The sequence below is a fragment of the Heterocephalus glaber genome, unplaced genomic scaffold, assembly GCF_053883595.1.
Source record: "Heterocephalus glaber isolate CG9 unplaced genomic scaffold, H.glaber_assembly_v1.0 deba00000818, whole genome shotgun sequence".
Classification (NCBI taxonomy): domain Eukaryota; kingdom Metazoa; phylum Chordata; class Mammalia; order Rodentia; family Bathyergidae; genus Heterocephalus; species Heterocephalus glaber.
Genome location: NW_028258164.1, coordinates 12,483,856 through 12,502,341, shown reverse-complemented (window position 1 = coordinate 12,502,341; position 18,486 = coordinate 12,483,856). Strand labels below are relative to the sequence as shown.

Here is an 18,486-nt window from a genome sequence, read left to right as displayed (position 1 = left end):
TACTTTTGTCTGATCAGTTCTAAAGTGATCAGGAGATACAGTGAGTGTTTAAACTAAAAACAAAACAAAAAACCCTTACTACAGTAAGAAACCACTGCCAACAATGACAGTTTAGGTTCAAGGTGAGGGGGAGTATTTTGAGAGATGTTAATGTCCATGTGTCTTTTATACTAATACATTTTTAAAAAGTCAGACATTCACAGCACTTTTTGATCACCTTTCATTGATCAACAGTTATGGGAATTTCTGTCAAATAAAAACATTCTGATGTGTCTTCATTCCCCTTATTCACTGGATCTGGGACTGTGTGACTTCTGGCTCATCCCCAAAGTCAAAATGGCCAGTGTTTTGAGTTGTTTTGGACATTGAGGCAGCCATGACAGCACAACTAAAGACACTCATGGAGGAGGAATTCCACAACTGCTCCAGAAAGTGGCAAAGATGGTAAGTGTGGGATAAGTGTGTTCAAAGCAAGGGGTAATATCTTGAAGGAGATTAATGGCAATGTGTCTTTTACTATAATAATTTTTAAAAAAATTAATTCAGACATTCACTGTGTTTTTTTATCTCACCTCATGTGACTCCATGAGTGTAAAAGTGCATTTCTGGTATCTGAAAAAGCCTTTTATTGGCCCTCTCCTTTGTTTCCTTCCCTCCCATCTCTACCCACAGCAAGCATCTCAGAGGAACCACTCATTTCGTAAAAGATGTAAAACTGGTCATAAAACAATTGCTGGGGGCCTGCTCTGCTGACCCTGTGGGCTCAGAGCTGACTCCTGGGGCTCTAGTGGCAGGCCTCTCCTCAGGGTCTTTATTAACATTTACTTTCACAATTCAGGGCTGGGGATTTAGCTCAGTGGTTCCGCTGCCTGCCTCCAAAGCACAAGGACCCGAGTTCGATCCCCGGTACCAAAAAAAAAAAAAAAGAAAAGAAACAGAACACAATTCATGTTGTCTTTGAAAAACCATCCTCTTTAAACTGCAAAACATTTCTGCAAAATTCCTCAAAAATCACTTTACCTTCCCCTGGAATCTGAGAGACAGGGCAGGTGACTCTGGAGAAAGTCACAGAAGGGAACCTGCATGGAGGACAATGGTGGGAGGGAGCCTGGAGCCTGCCCTTGCCATGTGCGACGTAGGAGAAGGCACAGGAGTGTGAGCCGAGAGGGTCCTTTCGGTCTTAACACTGAAACTACCAGAAGCCGACCTTGTGCAAGCTCCTTCCTCCATGCCAGCCACAGATCTTCTACTTGTCCAATTAGATGAGCTCAAAGGTCCTCCAGCTCCATCATCCTGAGCCCCTGAGCCCACTGAGACTCTGACTTGCCAAGTGCTTTGTAGGCTTTCTGCATTCCTAGAAGCTAAGGCTCCCACAATAAAACTAGGTCTAGTTTGGCTTCACAGTCAAATTGGACAGGTCAAGTCCACTCTTTGTGTGATTATTCATCCTGTTTTGTCAACTTTATTGGATCAAGAAATGCCTAGCAGATTAGTAAAGCATGCTCCTCTGTGTGTCTGAGTGGGTCATGGAGGTGTGACCTTGAGTACTAATATGGTCCCTTGACCTTCTTCTCTGGCACTGTCCCCCTTTGCTTTCTAGCCACAATGAACTGAGCAGCTCTGCACCACAACACCCTTCTGCCATGATGTTTCTGCCTTGGAGCAGTCAACCATGGACTGAATCCCCTGAACCGTGAGCCAAATTAAATCTCTCCTATGAGTTGTGGGTGTCTGGTATTGTGTCCCAGCAATGAGAACGTGACTTACATGCTTTGGGATACAATTGCTTAAACTTGTTCATCTGTGAGTTGTCCATGCAGAGGACTTTCCCATGCTTTAGAGAAGCACATAAGCAGGGAGTCTTCACTTCTTTTCTCTTGAAATACAATGAGGCTATGGCTTCATGACTGTGGGCCTGTGTCCATTAACCTTGTCAAGAACAATAGTCCCACTAGGAGGCTGAGGCAGGAGGATCACAAGTTTTAGCCAGGCTGGGCAATTTAACAACTTAGCAAGAATTTGCCTCAAAAAGAAAAAAATTTAAAAACTTGTGGGAGTATAGCTCAGTATAAAGGCCTACAGTTCAATGCCCAGTACCACTGAAAAAAAATAGTGCCTCAAAGAATTTCCCATGACAGCTTTTGCTCCCTCTCACCTTTTCTCCACACGGTAGCCAGTGTTCTTTCAAAAACATGGATCAGAAATAAAATTTATTAAAAAAAAATAAAAACACAGATCAGACCATGCTGCTTCATTGCTAAAGCCTGGCAGTGATGTGGACTGTTCTTGAGTAAAATTCAAACGTTTCTCCACAGTCTATTGGGCTCAAATGACCAGCTTCCCACACATGTGATCTCCTTTTACTTTGCTTTCTCGCCTGGGTATAGCTAGTGGTGTCCTTTGTGTCCTCTGTACATACCAACTAGGGCAGAGATGGCATTGTTCCCTAAGACGCTCCTTCTTTCTGACCTTGACAGAATTTTTAAGTAGACTCAAGACCACCCAGATGGAGACAACTTTGCTCAGCCTCCTGGCCAGCAAGGAGTGAGTGGTCATCAACTAAATTCTGTCTGATGGCTGGGAGTGACAGAGCTAGTATCATGGCTTGATGGAGTGGAAGAGATATGCTGTCTTTCCCTCTCTCCCCTTTGCATGGCTGGGAAGTGGATGTAAAGGCAGGAGTAAAGAAGCCTTCTTGGACCCTGAGGTCACATATTGAGGGTTATATTTAAAAAATGTCATACAACAAGGCACCAAATTCTACAGGATTACAGAGCTATCCTATGAGTCCTCAACTGCCCATCCTGACCATATGCTTAAGCCCATGAGTTTGGACTTCTCTCTTAGAGCAGGCAATGGAATCCCAACGAACCCACCAGCACTTTCTGTCTTAGGGCTTTTTCTTCACTGTTGCCCCTCTCTGGATGCCTCTCCCCACCAATTCCTGTGCCTGGTTCTCAGCATCTTTCTGGCCTCTCTTTAGGTGTCAGATCCTCAAGGAGGCCTTCACTGGCCAACCTCACCAGAGGGGAGAAATCTGGTCTCTCTCCATCACATAAACCCATAGCAGTGCGTGTTATTTATGGAACAAGCAAATGTAGCCACAGAAGTGGGGTTCCCATTCCCAGGTTATTTTTTCTCCAAGCTTGGACCTTACACCTGTGGACATCTCATTGTTTAGAGATGAAAGGATTCTTCTGATCTACTTAGCAAATGTGCTGGAGAACACAGATCTAAATCATAGCATTTACTGCTCACAGACAGACTTCAAAGAACAGCTTGTCTACAAGCACCAATTAAATAAAGCTGGAACATGTTCCTGCCTCGATTTACTGCCTGGTATCTCTCTAATAATTTATGATATGACTAGAAATATTGGTTTTGAAAATAAGGCAACGTTTGAAAGGCATCAGGCTAAAGTGCACTTTGTGGTTATGAACACCCAGCGTCAGAGTCGGCATATCGACCCTTTGGGTATAGGGACTGCTGCAAAGAACTTCAAATTGGCCAGCTGGATTCATGTTAGACACTCTCTATGATGTAAACCTCAAGAAATCATGAGATTGACATCAGCGGACTTCATACCCATTTGTCCCTTCTGTATGCAAATCGTACTGTCACATAAGGAGAAGAGTTGTTTTGCAATGACAGAACCAGACTACAGTCCTAGCCATGGACCAGGCCTAGTCCTGCCATGCTCAGATTTGTAGCCAGCAACAATAACCCTAAAGCTTTTTGAGCCTCAGTTCCATAAATTGGGAATTTTCACCTCTATTTTCCACACTCCCAACATCAAACCCATCAGCAGGTACTGTGAGCTACAACTCCACATCCCCATTCTGCTTGCTTTTCATCTAGTTCCACAAATTATTCTGTAGTCCAAGCCCCCATGCTTGACTCAGGACTCTTGTAGCAGCCTCTTTGCTGCCCTCCCTGCATCTACTCATGTTCACTCCATGCCATGCCATGGCCAGAAGTTCTTTATAAATTGCTCTATGCCTCCTCTCTGATCTCAGCCTTTCTTCTCACTGACCAGAGCAGCCACACCCTGTTTCCTTCTGTGCTGGCCTCAGGGCCTTTGCTCCTGCTGTTCCCAGGAAGTGGAACACCTCTCCTTACAACTGGGCCCTTTGAATTCTCCCCAGAGACCTTACCTCCTCCCTTGATTGCTCCTTATTATCCTGTTCTCTTGTTTCTTCACAGTCTTTATTTATGAGCAATTTAAATCATGTATGTTTTCACTCATTCTTGTTTGCTCCTTTTTCTCTCATCAGGCAGCCAGCTGCAGGAGAGCAGGGACTTCACATCTTTCTTTATGAAAAGGAGGCTTGGATCAGTGTGGGCGCACAGCTGGGTATACTTGATCCATTTGTGAGGGAGATGCAGTCTCAGGGTTCAAGCACTTGGGGCGGGGAAAGGAGCTAGTGGAGCAAAACCATCACCAGATGCAATCACTCAGAGGGTTTTACAAAGAGGCCCAAGGGAACGTCTCTGAGGTTTGCCCAGAAATGGGCAACGAAAGGCAGAGGGAAAAAGAGGGAGTGAAGTTTGAAATGTCATGAACTCCAAAATGCAAGTAGCTCAAGTGTAAAGAAAGGTCTAAGCCCAGCGTGGTGGCCTGTGCTTATAATCTCAGCATTCTGGGAGGCTGAGGTAGGAAGATTGCCAGTTTGAGCCCAGCCTGGGCAATTTGTGAGACCCTGTCTCAAAATACAAAATAAAAGAGGGTTGAGGATGTAGCTCAGTGCAAAGGCCCTGGGTTCAATCCACAGTACAGCCCAAACCAAACCAAAACAAAAAGAATAGAAAGAAAGAAAAAGAGAAAAAGGGGAAGGGAGAAGAAAGGGAGGAAGGAAGGCAGGAAGGAAGGCAGGAAGGGGACCGGGGATTTAGCTCCGTGGTCTGCCACCTGCCTTGCAAGTGCAAGGTACGAAAAAACAAAAGGCAGGAAGGGAAGGTCTAGCATGCGCTCAGCATGCCTGGGTTTCTCCCGAGGCTCTGGGTTGGTACCCCAGCATTCCTCAACCCCATAGCTAAACCATCACTTGTCTGGGGCTCTGTTTCCTGTTTTCTCCATCCCCCGCTGGGGAGGGTGCTGGGCCTCTCACCACATCTGTGCTTTGTGATGTTCTCAGGATACTTGATCACCCCAGGAAACTAGAAAATACAGTTTGGACCCAAGAAGTCCACATGCATTGCCTTGCTGTGCCTTTGAGAGCCAAACAACCAAAAAGAATGCAGAAATGGGGGGAAAACAGTGATGATTTCACATGTTTCCAAGAGATGTTGGGGTAGGTGGCACAAGTTGGGGAGAGGTGGTAGGGAAACAGGCAGCTGTGTTTAATTCTTGCTGCTTCTGCCCTCTTTTCCAGGAACCTGGGTCAGCCCATTATAGTTTGGCTCTCGCCACTGATTTTTTTCTCCTGAAAACCTCACTTTCTACCATTTGACTTTGGACAGGTGATTTTCTTTCTCTGTCAAGTTTAGGAGTGAAATGGGGTGAAGCACTTTTGGGTTTGTCCTTGTTTCAATGGAACCTGGAAACCGTAAGTCAAAGGTTATCCTCAGATGTTACTAGATGTTTCCTAAGTGGAAAGCTATTCCCTGGGAACCAGACTTTCTAATTCTGACCTGTCCCACTTGGAGTGACCCAAAGGCCTGGTTGCTGGAGAAAGGAATAGGAGGGAGTCACTCAATGAATAATAACAGGAGACCTCAGAGTGCGGCAAGTTTCATTAAGGGGTTGCTAAGCACGCTAACTATTATTTCAACCCAATGTCAGACAAAGTAGAAAGAGTCAGTCTGGATGGCATTGAAGATACTGATGTTTAAAACAGATGAGTTGGAGTTGGATGGACAAATGAGTTGGCTCAGCCTCTAACCTGAAGTCAGGATTCCTCTTCCAGCTTACTTTTCTGCTCCATGGTGGACTGGCTTGTCCGGGGATCTCACGTCTCATCCAGGAGCTGTGGGTTACCATGTAGTGGCTCTGGGTTCCAATAATTCTCCCATAATGGAAGTCTGCACCCTGTTCCCCAACCCAGTGGTCCTGATGGAACCCCCAACACACACAAGCTCTTCTCCTGCAGGTGACCACCCCCCATGGTTTACGGCTGTCCCTCCCTCCCTAAGACCCCACGCCTCGGCTATGCCTCCAATTCCTGCTGCCATTTCCCACTGGCCACTTGCTGGTCTGTCAAGGTCTACCTCCCAAGGTGGCACCTCTACCTGATGACATTCCAAGGATGCCCAGTGTAGCTCGGCCACCTGGGGACTCTGCTCACCATGGTGCTCCAGGGCTGTCTCTCACTTCTCCTGGCTAAAATGCTAAATGGACAGTGTTCAAGCCTTCTTTATTTTGGACTTGTGTGATCGATTTTTTGAACTTAAATGCATGAGCTTGTATTTAACCTTGATAATTTCATTTTATTGGTTTTGGCTCAGATTTATAGTCACTTAAAATAACTTACGTTTAATTATAATTTTCCAGTTAATCAAAGTGTTTTCCCGTGTACTGTTATTGTGCCTCTGGATTCCCTTATTTAAGTCAGCGAGCCCTCCTAACTTTCCATCACCTGGCAATTGGATTAGCAGTTGTCTCTGATAACAAACAGCAAGGAACAAGAGGACTGGCTCTGTGACTATGGCCACTCCTTATTCACACCGAGTTCTAAGAAAGAACTAAACAATAGGCCACACCGTGGAAACAAGACGAATAAGACAACTGCAAAGAATGAAAACTGCAATGGAGAAAAAGAAAGCGACACGAGGGAAAAGAAAACAACTGCATTCTCTGAGCAGATTGGACCGAGTAGGGGAACAGGCTGTGTAGCCCTAGAGATCCAAACACACACAAATTAATCAACCGATTGACTTCCTGCAGTTCCAAAGGGAATTCCAGACAATCGATTTTTGGCTTGGTTTTGTTCTCCTTACTACCAGCTAACTCTCAGAGTTTGCTCCTGAGCCACAAACATAGGTTGAACACCAAATACAATGGCTGGCACATAATGCACACTTAAAATATTTGGTGAATGAGCGTAAAAATATACCATGACAGATTTTAGATATACTGCTGAAATCAAGCCCATTTGATGAAGTTTGATGACATTTGTCCTAGTTTAATGACTACCCTCACCCGAGACACTCCTATGGGTATAATTAGACTCTGATCAATTGGGTGTAGCCCAGTAAAGATCAACTGGTTGTAGCCCAGTGTGTGCTGTTTCTAGCATATAAGCTTTAACTCCAGACTGACTGGAATGCACCATGAAGTTACAAGTCTCAAGTGCTTCCCATCTCACTAATCTTGGAACTTATGGATAATAAAAGAAAGACGGTTCCCTTGGGATGGCTTGATCCTGAGGCACTCATGCTGGATTCTACAAACTATGTGATTCTTCTCCAAATCCTCACATAGCTCCTCTTTAGTAATCTACTCCTGAGTTGTGGTCAGTCATTCTTGTACCAGTCTATGCTGTTTGAAAACTACTTAAAAATTATCACTGAAAGTTGGTATTTCCTTGTCTCCTTTCTTCAGCCCCTCTGCAGATTGACAGTTTCCCCACCATTATCTACTGATTTCATCGACAAATGCTCTTAGCACTCAGAGGAGTGATCTGCCTAAACCTGAAGGAAGAAGACCTTGTGATTAAATTAATTAATTACTGATTGATAGAACAGCTACTAAGAATGTACTAGGAAATACTCAAATAGAAGAAAAGGGGTGAGGAAAAGGATGGAAAGGTGAACATCCTGGTCCCTGCACTGAAAATAGACAGACTTGACACTGAAACAAAAGTGAAATACATGGAAAGGTAACTGAAAGACACTGAAAGATAATAGAGTCTGAAAAGTGCTGTCATGCAGTAAGTGCTGTCACTCAGTAAGTGCAGGGAAGATCACTGTTGCCTGGAAGAGTAAAGTCACTGGGAACTGCAGGACAAGCAGAGTTCAAGTTGTGTTGGTCATGACACATTCCCACGTGGCTATAACATAAAGTGTTCTGGTAGAAGCTGGGTAGGAGGTGGTTCGGAAATTCAGTCCTGACAGGCTAAGGAGCTGGGACCTAATGGCCCAGCCAGGGCTCAGAACTCACAGGTTCACCTGTGAAAAAGTTCACCTGTGAAAGAGTGGCTCGGAGGGCTTCTTATGGTCCAGCAAGGGATTTGTCCTTCAGGAGAGTGAAGGTATTTTTCCCCTCTAGGAGAAACTCAGTAGTATCTTCTAAAGAGATTTACCTTGGAGAGGTTTAGAATTAGCATTTTGATCGAAATAGTTGCGGCAAAAGTGCTTGCTCAAAGTGTTGAAGTCCTCCCCTTTCCTTTCTACCGGTGCAGTTATTGATCACAATATATGTCTTCAAGGGCTCGGGATTTAGGTCCCAAGCGCAAGGATCTGAGTTCGATCCCCGGTACCAAAAACAAAACAAAAAACAATATATGTCTTCATGTGTCCTGCAGTTAAAGTCAGCAATGAATTTTAACCTGTGGCTAAGTGATCACTACTTGCAAATGGGTGCAAGGTATAATTGGACCTAGCAGTCTAAAAAAATGCATTTTGACTCTACTTCTTTGTGAAAAGCAGTGTAATCACTGAAATACTTGTGTGTGTCTGCAGACAAGTGAAGATTTTAGATGGAAAAATGTATGGTACTGCAGGCAGTGTCCCATGTTCTCTGAAGTTACACGCGTGGGCCTTAGCAAGAAGTAACCAGCAAGAATACTTACAGGGCATGTTTGAATGAGAAAATAGTAAACATCCAGGAACTTTTAGAAAGCTGACATGTACTGGCATCCTGCTAGTCTATTGCTTCCCAATCAATCCCTTGCATCATCTAGGAAGAAATTAGAGGCCAGTTTTCAGGCACGTTAATTTTTTTCAATGATGGAAATGACTGAAGGACTGTCACTTTCTGACTTTTTGTTGTGGATAAATATTCACATTTGCTTTGCTCTATATTGGCCAGAGTAGGTGAAGGCCAGCAGACAGGCTTCTCCAAGGTGGACTCAACTTCCCCACACACAAAGAGCCAGAGTCATGGTTGATTCCAGCAAGGAGAAATTTAAAAACATAAAATGCTCTTCCCTTTTGGAGGCCTTGCTTAAACTGACTCATGGATCCCTGCTTGCCTTTTTAGCTCCAGAGGGGCACAACACAGAAGCCTCCATAACAAAAGCGACTCCCTCTGCTGGGGTCATGTGGCAGGGAGTGGATTCTCCTTCTTCCCACCCATCCCAACCGCTTACTTCGTCTCATTAGAGACTTGGTGAAGTGTGGAGTATAGTTCTGGGTAGCCAGTGCCTATTAGCAGTTTATAGAGGTTTCGGATAATTTCAATGCTTTTTTCTAAGCTGCTCCATAACTCTTTACTAGTGAGACAACATCAAGGTCACACAATTCATTTCAACTTTTATCTTGAACCCAGAAGTCTCATGAATATAAAAGTTGCAGTAGCTTGTATAGAAAGACCAGGAGCTTAGGCATCTGGCGGACCTGGATTCCTGTCCCCACTTAGGCGATGTGTGCTACTTTACTTCATCTTTCCGGAGCCTCAGTTTTCTGCTCTGTAAGATTGGGATATTAGGCAACACTTAAGAATGTAGTTAACAATGATTGGGCACAGTATGGATAGAATCCTTAGGAGAGTTAATGGAAAGCAATAGACTTTTGAGAAATGATTGCTATTATTAGTTGTCTAACTGATTTTCAGCGTCTCAGGATTTAAACAATAGCTGGCAGCTACGCATAGAAGGAAATCTTTCAAATATACTCAAATATATGGACCGGGGCTAGGAGGCACAGCTCAGATATTGATTTAAAAAGAAAGTAATCCTTTCTGAAAGGATTACATGTAGTGAACTTCCAACTTGAACTTTTCAAATGAACAGGCATCTGGCAAGGGGGTGCTATTAGAATAGTACTGGGAAGAATAGGAGGAACGGAGCATTTTGTATATTTTATGTTTCTTCAGATCCAAGTTGGTATTTCTTGAGGATGGGAGCTAAGGGCACGTGTGTGCACACTGCCCTGGATCAGCTGGACTGAGGGTCAGAACCCGGAGTGTGGCCCTGCAGATTAATTTAGGCGAAATGGCCACTCGAGGGCCACCTGGAGCACCAGTTAGCTAGCAAACTTGATTGCACTAGAGGAGCTCCAAGTTTCCTTACAGTGTTATGAAGGATTTCGTGCTTCTCTAGTTCTGAGAGAGCTGAGATGGATGTGGAGAAGCAGTGATCACACTTCCTGTTCTACGTGACTCCTCCATACCTCATCAAAACAGCACAGATCAGGCAGAGAATCCTCTAAATAAGTAATCTGAAGGAATCCAGGATTTCCTAATCTTTAGGTTTTTGAGTCAAAAGCAGAGCTTCCTTTCAGTTGTTAATGAGGTAAATCAATACAGCGAATGGGTAGAAACCACAGCTATGCAGTGGGCGGAGAACTTCTGAAGTGCTAATGGCTATGATTAGGAATTATGCAAAGAAAAAGTGGGAATTAGTTCTATTCTCTATGGACTGCTGCGGGATTCAGTCGCCACAGGCCCTAGAGCAAGTCCTGGGGGTTCTTTCCCAGACTTGAAGGTGTGAAGAACTCAAGTCTTCAGGGATAACCCAACACTACCCCGAGTGTCAAAAGCGGAAACTAAGTGGGAAACTGGATGCTACTTTTACTCCTTAGAAAAAAGCAGAAAAAAAATAGAACCAATTACTTTAAATTGAAGGAAACAATTCTAGGCACCTATATTCTTTATCTTCTTTAGGATGTTATTTATATTTTTTAATTTAGATAATATTTTTTCCATTAAGTTTATTGTAGGAGATAATATTTTTGCACATTCCTTTTTGGTGGTACTTGTGTGTGTGTCTGTACACCAGTATGTGTGTTTCCAAGTTCATAGAAAGCATTTATCATTATTATTATTACTTACTAGCATCCTGCTTATAGCAACAAACTAGTTTGTTCTAAATTAAAAGGAAGGTATTCTTTTTAAACAAGAATAAAACATCCTACCAACACATTTAACAGTTCACGCTGTGTAGCTCTTGGCTCTGCTTACACACACACACACACACACACACACACACCCATCCACACTGCAAAAGCAGCACTCTACTAGTTTCCGCTAGACTTGCATCCTGTCCATTGACCCCCTCAGGGTAGAACTGATAGCTGCTAAAACAAGCCCAAACTCCATCTGATTTAGTCCCTAGTAATTCTGCCTCCCCCCCCCCATATTCCTGACCTTGCAGAGAGCAGATCAAGAATCAGAACTCTCTTCATTCAAAGTGTTCCTCACACAAGTGTTAAATCTGGTCCCAGTGTCCCAGTGATCTCATTGGTGTCCTCATCCCATGTACCCCTGGACTGGAGCAGCGCATCCCTCCATGGAGCCAGCGCCTCAAAGTGGTGCTGGCAATACAGTACTTGCCTCTTCCTGTTTGTCAGCCCTGGTTCAGGTATGCCCCTCGATTTTGTGATGCAGGTGTGTTCTCCACCGCCAATTCAGACTTCAGATCTGTTCTTTGTCGCCAGCAGCTGGAATTCTAGCCAGCGGCTCCAGCTCGAGGCCGGATCAAACTCTGGACTACTGAAAGGCAGGTGAAGGGAGGATGAAAGACATGGGGTGGAATCCTGGGTTGCAGTAGCGGAGCTGACTGTGCCGAGGCAAAAGTATACAAGGTGAAGCTTAATATATGGACTGGATTTCTAAAAAATATAATTTTCCCTGTGGTCTCCCACATACTGGCAATGGGCATAGCACACAGGTCAGTGTGCCTCTTCTGGCCTTTAAGCCTTACATTGCTTCAGGGTTAGACAGCTCTGACACTGCTTGTGTTCTAGGAGAGCCTGGACTTGGGGAGGAAACTGTTCAAGTTCAGTGTTCTCATCCATGAAGACGCTGTCTGGTCTTGCTGTGCATGGCGCTAATTAGGGGGTCATCAGAGAAAGAGTTGCTGTGTTTGATGCTATTGGCAAAGAAAGAGAATGGAGACTAGTTCAGTAGGGATTTTTTTCTGAACAGAACATTTGGTATCTTGAAGAAGGAAGCGTATTTGGTGATTTTTCTTGAACTCAGAGTGGTCTCTTGGCTTCCCAGATTTGCATGAGTCTCTTGCTATTATCTCTGGTCTAATTCTCAGTTTCAGAGGGTGTGAAGGCCCCTCCTGCTGTGCTGTTTATCCTTCTCCTCCCACTTCCTTTCTGCTCTCTTTTGGGAATGTTCAATCATCCCATACTTTCCAGGATGGAAAGGCATCTTATAAGTCAAGTCTTTTTCTCTTCTCTCCATGTTGCTTCTCAAAGAAGGAGATGGTAGGTGTAGTAGGGAGGAAGTGAGAAGATGCCATTTGGGCCAAGGTGTTGAGCCTCCTGGCCCAGTCACCAAGATCTGAACAATATCAGAGAGCAGTTTGCAAAGGGTAGTGGGGGAGGCAGCATCCAGGAAGGGAAAATTTTGGCCATGGCAGAGAAAATTAGGAAGCAGCAACTTGACCTTCACAAAAGGCTCTGTCTTCTCTAAGCAAAGACTAACATGTAGTACCTGCTTCATGTAGATTTTCTAATAGGTCAGATGTGCTGCTGGAAGGACTATGACCCACAAAATGATACAATTCCAATCCGAGTACAAGTGCCAGGAACCAAAAAATTAAGAAGCCATTGTCAGCCCATAGTGTAGTATTTGCTTAAATACATGATCACTGTAAAAGCTCAGGCCAATGCATTGTGTCTCCATTTATACAACATATACCAATCTGGAAAAGGCAAATCTGTAGGGACAGAAAGCAGATCAGTGGTTCCCAGGAGCTGGGAGCAGAGGAAAAGATTGGCCACACAGGTACAAGGGAAATCTGGGGGGTGATGGAATTGTTACGTGTGTTGATTATGTGGTGGGTGTCTGAATATACGCATTTGTCCAAAGTCATATCATTCATTAAAAAGGGTGAATTTTACTGTCTAGAAATTTAAAAATATGCTAAAGCCATAGAACGGATTGAATCAATCAAATTTAAGGACAGTTTAAATCCCTGCAATTGCTCCTCTTTCTCCTTCATCTCAGAAGGTTCTGCAAAGAGTGTGATGAAGAGTTGATTCTCCGTAGAGAAGCCACAGTCATGAGCTTGGAATTTAACAGTGAAGTGTGTGTAAAGCCCAGCGAACAGCACATGCTTTGCACCATGCTGGGCCAAGAGGTGGTCAGCAACACATAGCATCCCATTTCTTTTGTATTCTCCATCATGGTGATCAGAGATCTGGCTCTACACAGGAGATGAGAAAGAACTGTGGCAAAGTGTAGAGAGATGCACAGGAAGAAGGGCCAGGTCTTGGACAAGGCAGCAGAAGGAAATGCCTGCTGGTCTGAGGAGAGCAAAAAAGACAGATGGGGGATGGGTGCTGAGTGCAGTGGATCTCACTCTTGGCTTCACAGAGAAGTCATCTGATGGTGCCTGATGGCCTGGGGTGGTCAGAGAATCTGCAATGGTTAAGAAGCTTCCCTGCTCCTTCTCTGCAGTGGCCCAGGGCCAGTGCTGGGCATGTGGGTTGGGGCTGAGATGGTTCAGGGAGAAGAGCTGATGAGTTCCTGCAGTCTCCGGCCACATCGCTGGCAACTTAGCTCACAGAGAACACAGTAAGCTCTCCAGGGAGTAGCTTCGGCACATTGTGTCAGGCCATCCCGTGGCTTCAGTGACCACTAAAGACTCTGGGCCTAAAGTGACTCCACAAAGAGAGATCTTCATCCACTTCCCATTAAGAATAAGGGGGATCAGCCTGGGGATTTAGCTCAGTGGTTCCAGCGCCTGCCTCGCAAGCGCAAGGTCCCAAGTTCGATCCCCGGTACCAAAAAAAAAAAAAGAATAAGGGGGATAAAATATCTCAGGGGAGAAATGGGTCAGGGACTTCCAAGCTGATTTTGCTAGCATACACTGAGTTTTCACTGGGGCCTGTGGATGCCGAAAGGGTAACTAGGGGGAAAGCTTGGCATCTCCGCTTTCACTGTGTCTCCCATCTCCTTTATTACCCTTAACTTTGGGCCAGCTTCCTGCTCAACTCTCTACATAGGTGCACTAATTACTTAAGGAGTGTCTGTCTAGAAACTGGTAATACAAGATTTATTAACTCTAAATTTACCTAACCTATCTCATCCCCCTATCAAGACTGAGAACACTAGATAAGAGTAACTAAAATATTCTCAGCATTTGCAGGGACATTGAACTGTCAGCTTTTACAGAGTTCTGTTCCAGACTCCCCGGACTATGCTGACATCTCCAGTCATTGCCCTAAACTTGCAGTCACCTTGGATTCTAGCAGTCTACTGACAGATTACTCCATGGAAAGATCACCTCCTAGGCAGAGCAACCTTCTCAGGGTGCCAGATCATCCCTGCAGTGATAAGGGCTTCTCTGGAGCCACCTAGCAAAATCAGAACTGAGATAACGATCACCCAGAGCCTAGCCCATCCCAGCAACCCAATAAGAGCTTGTGCCTTTCCATTGTCAAGAGGCAACCCATGCTTTGGTCTACCAGTGCTCTCTCCCCTTCAGCTCTTCTGAAATCCCTTCGCTTTTTTTGTGGGTGGGGGGTTACCGGGGATCGAACTCAGATCCTTCCGCTTGCGCAGTAGGCTGCAAACCCACGGAGCCAAATCCCCAGCCCTGAAATCTTTTCAGTTTATCTCTTCCTTTTGGATGGAAAGTTTGGCCTGCTCTCTTATACTTCTTAGCTTGACTTTCAGTTCCTATAATCACCAAGTCCAAATACCCAACATCCAGTATCAGGGACCACAAAGCCCAGGGTGACAGATAATTTGGCAGGAGAAAAGTCCTCCAGTGCACTGGCCTGACAGCTCTTCTGGTAGGAGGAGGCTGCTAGGATGTGGGGGGGAGGGCCGTCCCTGGGGCTGGCATCAGGGCCCCAGGGACTGGGGAGCAGAAGAGAGGTAGGCCAGCCACAAGGAGCAAGAAGGTGTCCAGAGCGTCCACTGGGAACCTGGCCAGGTTAAGAGCTGTCTGGGCTGCAGTGTCAGGGAAGGAGGAAGGAAATACTAAGTGTCCTTATGCTATTTGTCAGCAGGTCCTTAGTACCTGGCACAGTGCCTGGGCACCACAGCCAATTAATGGATCTTTTTTTGTTTTTGGTGCTGGGGATTGAACCCAGGGACTTTGCCCTGAGCTACATCCCCAGCCCCTCATCCTTTATATTTTGAGGCAAAATTTGGCTAAATTGAGAAGTTGTCCAGGTTGGGTTCCAGTTTGTAATCCTCCTGCCTCAGCCTTCCAGAGTGTTGGGATTACAGGCATGCACCACCATACCTAACAAATGGTTCTTGAATGCATGAATAAGTGATTGCTACTCAACCTGAGCCTTCTCCAGTGTTACCTAACTTTCCTTAGAGCAACCTAAAGGAGAGAGACTGTCATCCTTTTCACCCCAGGCACCTTCAGTGCTCAGAGAAATGAATTAATTTACCCAAGTCTTGCAGTTGACAAATGGATATTTTCTCAAAGAATGAGCAAAGATCATCCAGTGGGTATCTTTCTTCACTGTTGCAATTCTGGCAATGGAGTTGAGAATTTTATATTTGAAAACATAAGAAAGGTTGATTTCCTAATAAATGATCAAATTTTAGGGTTAAACCAGTACTTTTAAGTGTTTGCCAAGGAATGTGAGTGTATCTCTCTCTTTTTTCCCCCTAGAAACCTGCATTTTATTGACACTGCATTTTCCTGGAAAGAAATCACCTATTTTGCTTTCAATGAACGAGGAACCACATTATATTCTTGAATCTTCCTTTGAGAAAAGTATGACATTCAAGTGAAAGTAACTGTTACATTTTTAAAAATAAAAGGACAAAGTCTAGAGTCCATCTCCACACCCTTCTCTACCAGCCCAATGATGAATGGTTCTCAGTTCCCTCAAGCAGCCTCCTCCTGACATTCTGGTATTGCTATCACAGGGACTGGAATTTTCAAGCAGAAAAAAAGTCTCATTGTAAGTGAGCGGCAGCCCAATGAAGCCAGTTGCTGTGACCACCAATTTCCCCTTCAATCCGTACTGTAGAGATACAAGGATAAACCACTGTTTTGGTTCCCAAGTTTTATTCAAGAACTCATCAAAAATATTCCAGGCAAAGGAGTTTTAATCCTCATCTTCCTCCTCTTCATCCTGGTTAATCTGGAAGTAACGTAATTCGAAGCTCTCTTTGCTGTTTGCAACTATGCGCAACCAATCATGCAGATTCTTCTTTTTCAAATATCATTTGGTAAGGGCTGGGGATTTAGCTTAGTGGTTTCACCGCCTTCCTTGCAAGCGCAAGGACCTGAGTTCAATCCCCAGTACCCCCCGCAAAAAATTCTTTTGGCGAGAATTTCAAATACCTTTTGGAAAAAGGCACCTCGGAAGTCATGGTGATCTTGCTTTTACTCCTTTCCATGGTGACCACCCCTCCACCAAGATTCCCGGCTTTGCCGTTCACCTTGATTCTTTCCTGGAGAAACTGCTCGAAATTGGCAGCATCCATGATTCCATCTTCCACAGGATGTTGCAGTCAAGACTGAACTTCAGGACCTGCTTCTTTTTCTTGCCCCACTTTGCCACAGCTTTTTCATGGGCACCATGGCGGCTGAGGAATCAGAAAGGGCCGAGTGTATCTCTTTTGTATACAGGTTCTATGACATTAAGGTCTTTAATAGCAGACTGGGGACAACAGAAAGCTTGTCTCTATTTTCTTGCCTCTGGGAATTGTTTAAGTGACTTAACACTTGTTTTGAAATATGCTTATTATTTTTGACTTTTTCTTTTTCATCAACCAAATGGAAGTGTGGATTAGATAGAATCCAATCAGTACTTGTAGACTTCTCATTGGATAATATCTTCCAAAAGCAACTTGACCAGTCTGGTGTGGTGGTGCATGCCTGTAACCCAGCATGCTGGGAAGCTGAGGCAGGAGGATCACAAGTTGGGGCCCAGCCTGGGTAACTTAGCAAGATCCCATCTCAAAGTAAAAAAAAAAAAAAAAAAAAAAAAATTTAAAAAGGCCGGGGATGTAGCTCAGTGAGGAAGGCCCTGGGTTCAATCCCCAGCATCACAAAAACCAACCAACCAATCAACGAAACAAACAAATAAATATAAAAAACCAGCATCTGATCTTTTTATTTTTTTTGGTACTGGGGATCAAACTCAGGACCTTGTGCCTGTGAGGCAGGTGTGGTGCCACTGAGCTAAATCTCCAGCCTCGATCTGTTTTTATAAAGCCATCGTTGCCACCACCTAGTAATATAAGAGATGCATTAGCCTCTGCACATTTGCAGCCTTCTTCCCCACAGTGGCTTTCTATTCTTTTTGTTCCCCTTTTCATATTTCTATAGATAAACCTAGATTAAACCATATCATATCATTGCATTAATATCACCATCTTATTAAATAAAGACTAAAATGAAGATATTATGTTGCATAAAATATATTTATACAGTGAAGCCATGAAATCTGTGAAATAGAACGGAACCAGTTGGAGATAACTCTGACACTGGATTCCAATCCAGCACTGATATTCTTTAAGTTTTTGAAGAATGGAGGAATAAAAGAGCTTGGTCTCATAATGAAAGGCAGATGTTTAAACCAAACAATGTAGTGGGGCCTGGAAATACAGATACTGGGCAGGAAGAGGACTTAACCCCTCCCCCAGGGTGGGCATCCACCCTCCCAAGCCCCTTAGTTTTCAGCCCCGATGAAAGATACAAGAGCCTCAAGTTAGGAGGAACTGAGCACTAATTTCTTCTACAAAATAAAAAAGGTGAGATATTTGATAATTGTAGAGAATACTACAGTTCAATGTCTACAAAAGGCCAAAGTAATGTCAAGTCAATACAAATCTATAAAGCTTAGCAAATGCTCTTCTAAATATGAATGTGAATCACCAGAGGGAAAGAAAGAGCCAATGAAATGCATTAGCAGGCGGTTTTTCCTTGCATTTCTTTTAGAAGGAGATTATCCGGGAAGCAGGCTAAAGACTTTGCTTCTGGGGGGTTCTAATTCCTGCTCTTCTACACACACAAAATTAGAAGCAAGGTGTTTATATGCATTGCAGTTGGTCTCACTCCTTCCTCTGTGCCTGGGGGGATCCTGTCTTTGTAGAAGGTGGGTGTCAGGAGCTGCGTTGATCTGCCGCCTCAGAGTTGGGGAGCCCAGAGGAGGGGTGAGCAGTGATTGGCAGAAGACAGCAGCAGGAGATGGGAAAACTCTGGGTGCAATCTGCCACTTTCCCCATGCTCACTGCGAGGGGCAATAGGTCCTTTTTAATGGCCTGATGGAGCAGGCTTCATGGTCTTTTCTCTTGATTTAATTGTAGGCACTAGGGAGGGGACACAGTGGGATTAGCCGGCAGCACCTTTGCCGTCCTCTGACATTGCCTTGTGCCTTGAGAGCCCTCTCCTTCGGGGGCTTTCCCATGGGCTTCGCAGGGCCTGGCTGCTGTGTTAATTATATTTT

At 44.5% G+C, this 18,486-nt stretch overlaps 1 protein-coding gene across 3 annotated transcripts in view; it reads right to left on the bottom strand.

Annotated features, from left to right (window-relative positions):
• Positions 1–18,486, bottom strand: part of Cntnap2 (contactin associated protein 2) — a 2,081,788-nt gene that overhangs the window by 46,554 nt on the left and 2,016,748 nt on the right. Inside the window, exon 1 of one of the 3 annotated variants that reach the window (XM_087207772.1) lies at positions 11,432–11,627. The exons of the other annotated variants lie outside the window; for them this stretch is intronic. The gene's annotated coding sequence lies outside the window, so the exon portion shown is untranslated. Of the gene's footprint in view, positions 1–11,431; positions 11,628–18,486 lie in introns of those variants that run through there. 3 annotated transcript variants of the gene reach the window in all.